The sequence below is a fragment of the Elaeis guineensis genome, chromosome 11, assembly GCF_000442705.2.
Source record: "Elaeis guineensis isolate ETL-2024a chromosome 11, EG11, whole genome shotgun sequence".
Lineage (NCBI taxonomy): Eukaryota > Viridiplantae > Streptophyta > Magnoliopsida > Arecales > Arecaceae > Elaeis > Elaeis guineensis.
In genome coordinates this window covers 106,438,321-106,444,102 of record NC_026003.2, presented here as the reverse complement: position 1 = coordinate 106,444,102, position 5,782 = coordinate 106,438,321, and the positions used below count along the sequence as shown (strand labels likewise).

Here is a 5,782-nt window from a genome sequence, read left to right as displayed (position 1 = left end):
AGGAGCCCTAATACGGATCTAATTAGGGGTTTAAGCCTTTAAAAGGCCATGAATAGTGAAAGGGGTGTAGTGGTGGCTTGGTTTAGCAGGAGGCTATGGTTTTGTGCGGCGTGCAGGCTGTGAGGTCATGCGGAGACCAGAGATCGAGAGTACGTGAAGAGAGAGGGACATCGTATGCTGAGAGAGAAGGAGCAGGAGGTTTCTGGACAGCGGACAGCGATCGCTTCAGGGATTCTGAGGGTCTTTCCAGAGAGAGCTTTTGTGAGGGTGAACTTTTTGTGAGGGAGAACTCTTCTTGTAAAATTTCTTTTTTATAGTGAAGTTTACATGCCCCATGGAAACAAGCCCTTTTGTGGCTAATCCATGTATTTTGATTGTTTTTATTTTATTTCTTGTTTCTTTCTTCTTTCTGCTGCATCATGCGGTACCAAAAAAATTTTGAAAGGTGGTGTTCTGGCCAGACATCCACCCAACAAGGTGCCCCAAGCCTTCTGGCAGAGAGCTGATGTTATGGCAACCGATAATGTGTAGATTCAACAGCGATTCTGGGAATTCAGGTAGTGCTGTCGCTCCTTCACAATCTGCAAGAGTGAGTTCTTTTAGAGCAGTGAGGTGATGCAGCGAATCATGTGGAAAGTTGCCCCACTTTGGACAGCTATTGGTGAAAGCGTGTCAAGTGCAGTGAGGTATTGTAGTTCCAGCACTGCTACTCCACCTGATGATGATGAGCACCAGTGAAGTTCTCACAATTACTAATGTTTAGATATCTGAGGGAAATTAAGCCTCGTATCATTTCAACTGGCAACAAAATCAAACTACCACAGCCTTTAATCTTCAACCACCGAAGAGAGTTGAAGTTCTCCCACTGCCTCACTGGTGACAAAGTGCCTAGGATATATAGTTGTTAACTTTGGACAATCCCCGATTCTTAAACCTTCAAGTTTAGGGAAGGATGGTCTTCCTTCTACTCCTGACCATTCCTCCAAGTCATCCATGCCACGTAGCACAAATGTCCTCAGTGAAGGGAATACTACATCATACTGGTCTCCTCCACCTGCACGGCCATAGAAATCATCACCACCCATGCGCTTCACAGAAGACAGACCATCTATGTTTAATGTCGCAAGATAGGGGAGCCGCCCAAGCTGTGGAACGTGCTCTCATTTGGGGCAATTACGCAAAGTGATTTTAACCAGATTCAACAGGAGCATCGATTGGCCCACTAACCACGTAAGAAGTCTTGTACCTCGGTAGCATGATATTCTCAACGATTTCAAGCCTGGGGTGGTTGAAGGGCTTCCAGAACATTCTCTGCATTCCCTTCGATTAATTCATTAGATGTTCTTCCATTCAACCAGCACAAAATCAAATACTGGAGATCCTGCTTGGAACCTATATTGGCAGCTTCAGCTTCAGCTACACTCCTCACATTCCCAAGGCCATAAAGTTCAAGCAAGCCTCTGATGCACAAGTCTTTCAGCTCTTTGATACTTCCACTTCCAATCTCATTTCCCACTGGGTATGCTGTCAGTGTCCGGAGGCACCTCAATTGCCCTATCCCTCTAGGCACGCTTAATAAGCTTTCACAACAGTGAAGATAAAGATGCTTGAGACTGCTCATCTTTCTAATGCCATTGGGCAGCTGACGAAGTCGGTTACAGTCGGAGAGGTTCAACGTCTGCAGATTCAGAAGGGTGGATGTAGCTTCAGGTAATGTAGTAATATCGGTTCCGGAGAGGTCAAGGTACCGTAGATGCTTTAAATGGAGTTTTGAAATTGGAAAGTCATTTATCCAAGCTCCACTTGAGCCTAGTACCCGCAACTTGGTCTCTGCCCAATTGATATGGGAAAGATCAATCGCGCTACATTCGCTCAACAACAGCTGTGTCCGGAGCGTTTTAAATGTATGCACCTTCTCTATACTCGAAAGCTTCGGGTTACCATGGTTATAGATAAATGCCGAATTGTCAGGGTCTTTTTTCTTGCATTTTTGTTTGGCAATGAACCCTGACACAATCTTGTACATACCTTGTAACTAGATGGCATGAACAACCACCGCCACACCATTTTTCCTTGTTTTGGATGGGTTTTGGGGTGTTTGCATCATGTCGGGGCTTCCGAAGGCGAGTCATGAAAATGCAATACTACTCGATCATTTAAAACCCTCAAGGTGGGATTTGAATGGATGCCCTACTTGTATAGTATTGGAAGGGTGGACGAGAACAATCTAGTGGGCCAGTTTCCTTGCAGATTCTTGCGATGTCCATTGTTGCCTCCCCTGCCTCTTGAGCCCCTAATTGTAGTCTGAGTAGCGGTTGTATAGACTTGCATTCCTTTGATTTTATTAATGAAATTACTGTTCTTACAGTGCCATATCTGAGCGTGTTGCCATACCTTTTTCTTGTATTTTTCTGTGCATCTTGCTGGGTGCATTTTGGCTAGTTCCTTTGTGCAGGTGACATCGGAGTGCCGCACGGGTTTGCTCGTCCAAGAGGCGAAGTCTGTGACAAAGTGGTATCAGAGCAGGCACGATCGAAGAAACCTGTGCAACACAGATGGGACGCAAGAACAGTGGTGAGACAAGTGGGATGATGCAAGAGGAGGAGGCAATGGTTGCCGCCTCAGCCCCAGTGGAAGGACAAGCCGACATTGAGAAACTGCGAAGCCATCGAGAGCGGATCTCTATGGTGGAAACCCATTGGGCTCAGATTGAAGAGGGCTTGGTGCCCTTGTTCTCCCTGAGAGATCGTCTGACCAGCCTAGAGTTGAATCAAGAGCAGCTCATCGAGACGGTGGACAATCTTAGCGACAACACGTAGGAGTCTATCCAGCATCTGCGGGAGCAATTCAATGATCTAGCTGCTAGAGTCGCAGTCCTGATTCGAATAGTCAGTACCATACCAACTCCAACTGCTGGTGATGGTGGGGCAAGCCGAATGCGAGCACCAGAGCCTCGAAGTTATGGTGGAGCTCATGATGTAAAGGAGTTAGAGAACTTCTTGTTCGACATCGAGCAGTACTTTCGAGTGGTATGTCCTGACTCTGAAGACACCAAAATTATCTTGGCTACAATGTACTTAACTGGGGATGCCAAATTATGGTGGCAGACTCGGTATGAAGACATCCAAGCTGAGCGGTGTACCATTGCCAGCTGGGAGGACTTGAAGAGGGAGATTAAGGCATAATTTTTGCCAGAGAATGTGGAATTTATTGCCCGACGAAACTTAAGGCATCTCAAACAAACTGGGACTGTTCGAGAGTATGTCAAGCAGTTCTCGGCATTGATGTTGGACATTCGAGACATGTCTGAAAAAGATAAGTTGTTTCACTTTTTGGAGGGCTTGAAACCATGGGCCCAGCAGGAGTTACAGAGGAGGAGTATCGCAGACTTGGCATCTGCCCAAGCTGCAGTCGAGTGTCTAATGGATTACCTCCTCTCTGACCATCAGAGGAGGAAGCCCACTCCAAATACCTTCAAGAATCACAAGCTATCCAAGGGTAAGGCTGTGATCAATGAGAAGAAGAGAGACTTCAAGATGAAAGATCGGGAAATAGTAAGGGCCCCAAAGTTGGGGTATTTTTTGTGTGGAGGGCCACACATGGTGAAGAACTGTCCCCAAAAACAAGCTCTAAATGCACTACAGGCTACTGTGCAGAAGAGTCCAACCAACCTTAATGACAACAGCAATGATGAGGAGGAGCAGGTTGAGGGCCCTCGCATGGGTGCCCTTAGGTTGCTGAATGCCATCAAAGGTCAAGTGAGGGAGCAGTCCAAGCCATCCAAGCAGCAGCAACAGCAGAAGTCACACCAGCAACAGTCAAAACCACACCACCAACAACAACTCAAGCCACAGCAGACTCACCAGCAATCCAACCGACGGACCAGTGAACTCATGTATGTGCAAGTGGAGCTCAACGGTCATGTGACTCGGGCGATGGTGGACACGGGAGCAACCCACAACTTCGTTGCCGATCGTGAAGCTATCCATCTTGGGTTGAAGCTGGAGAGGGACTCCAGCCGAATGAAGACGGTGAACTCGGAAGCACGGCCCATTGCTGGGCTTGCAAGAGATGTGCCTATTCGGGTTGGAACTTGGAGTGGGAAGGCCAATTTCATGGCCGTACCCCTAGATGACTTTCAAGTTATCTTCGGTATGGATTTTCTTCAAGCTACTAGGGTGGTGTCAATGTCCTTTCTAGATGCTTTATGCATGATAGGAGATGAGTCTCCCTGTGTTGTTCCTATTGCTTGACAAACTAAAGAAAGGATACATCAAATCTCTTCTCTTCAATTGAAGAGGGGAATAAAAAAGGGAGAACTGACATATGTGGCTGCCTTGAAGCTGGAAATGGAGCCAAAGGACATGGATCCCTTTCCTCCTGGGGTCTTGAGAGTCCTACAGGAGTTTGAGGATGTGATGCCCCCCGAGTTGCCTAGGACTTTTACCGCCCAGGCGGGCGGTGGACCATAAGATTGAATTAGAGCCTGGAACAAAATGTCCAGCTCGTCCGTCCTATCGAATGGCCCCATCGGAGCTTGCACAACTTCGAAATCAACTTGATGAGTTATTGAAAGGAGGGCTTATCCGCAGCTCAAAAGCTCCTTTTGGAGCCCCAGTTTTCTTCCAGAAGAAGCAAGATGGGAGTCTTCGATTGTGTGTCGATTATCGGGCTCTGAACAAGGTGACTGTGAAGAACAAGTATACAATCTCCTTAATTGCGGACTTGTTCGATCAGCTGGGTGGAGCTCGATATATTTTCAAGTTGGATCTTCGATCTGGATATTGGCAAGTCTGGATTGCAGAAGGAGATGAAGGCAAGACCACTTGTGTGATAAGGTATGGAACATTCGAGTTCCTGATGATGCCCTTCGGATTAACGAATGCCCTAGCCACATTTTGCACATTGATGAACCAACTATTCCATGACTATCTCGACAAGTTCGTGGTGGTATACTTGGATGATATTGTTGTAATAGTCGAACATTGGAGGAACATGTGGAACACTTGCAGACTATTCTCGGGATCCTACGGGAGAACTCCCTTTATGTAAAGAAGGAGAAATGTTACTTTGCCCAGGAAAAAATTCTATTCTTGGGCCATCGTGTTGGGGGCGGTCTGATACGCATGGACTAGGAGAAGGTTTGTGCCATCCAGGAGTGGCAGGCCCCTACCAAGGTGACGGAGCTACGATCCTTCCTTGGGCTTGTCAACTATTATAGGCGATTTATTGCGGGTTATTCCCGTCGTGCCACACCCTTGACAGAGTTATTGCAGAAGGACCGATCATGGGATTGGTCCTCAAGATGTCAACAAGCCTTTGAGGACTTGAAAGCGGTAGTGATGGAGGAGCCAGTGCTGTGGCGGCCAAATCATACACTGCCATTCAAAGTCCACACTGATGCTTCCGATTATGCTATTGGAGGGGTCCTAATTCAGGAGGGCCATCCGGTGGCTTTTGAAAGTTGGAAGTTAAATGACATTGAGAGATGATACACTGTCCACGAGAAAGAGATGACAGCGGTGGTCCACTGTCTGAGAGTATGGAGGCATTATCTCTTTGGGTCACGATTTGTTGTTTGGACAGACAATGTGGCCCTTAGCTACTTCCAAACACAAAAGAAGCTATCTTCCAAACAAGCCCGTTGGCAAGATTTTCTGACAGAGTTTGACACGGTCTTGGAATATAGGCCAGGGCATATGAATCAAGTGGCTAATGCTTTAAGCCGTTAGGCTGAGCTCGCGGCTCTGATGGTGGATGAGCAAAGTCAAGTTAGCCAAGT

The 5,782-nt window shown here is 47.0% G+C and overlaps 1 pseudogene; it reads right to left on the bottom strand.

Moving 5' to 3' along the window:
* Window positions 1–827: 827 nt before the first annotated feature.
* LOC140852415 (disease resistance protein RGA2-like) lies at window positions 828–2,026 on the bottom strand (annotated as a pseudogene).
* Window positions 2,027–5,782: the final 3,756 nt, after the last annotated feature.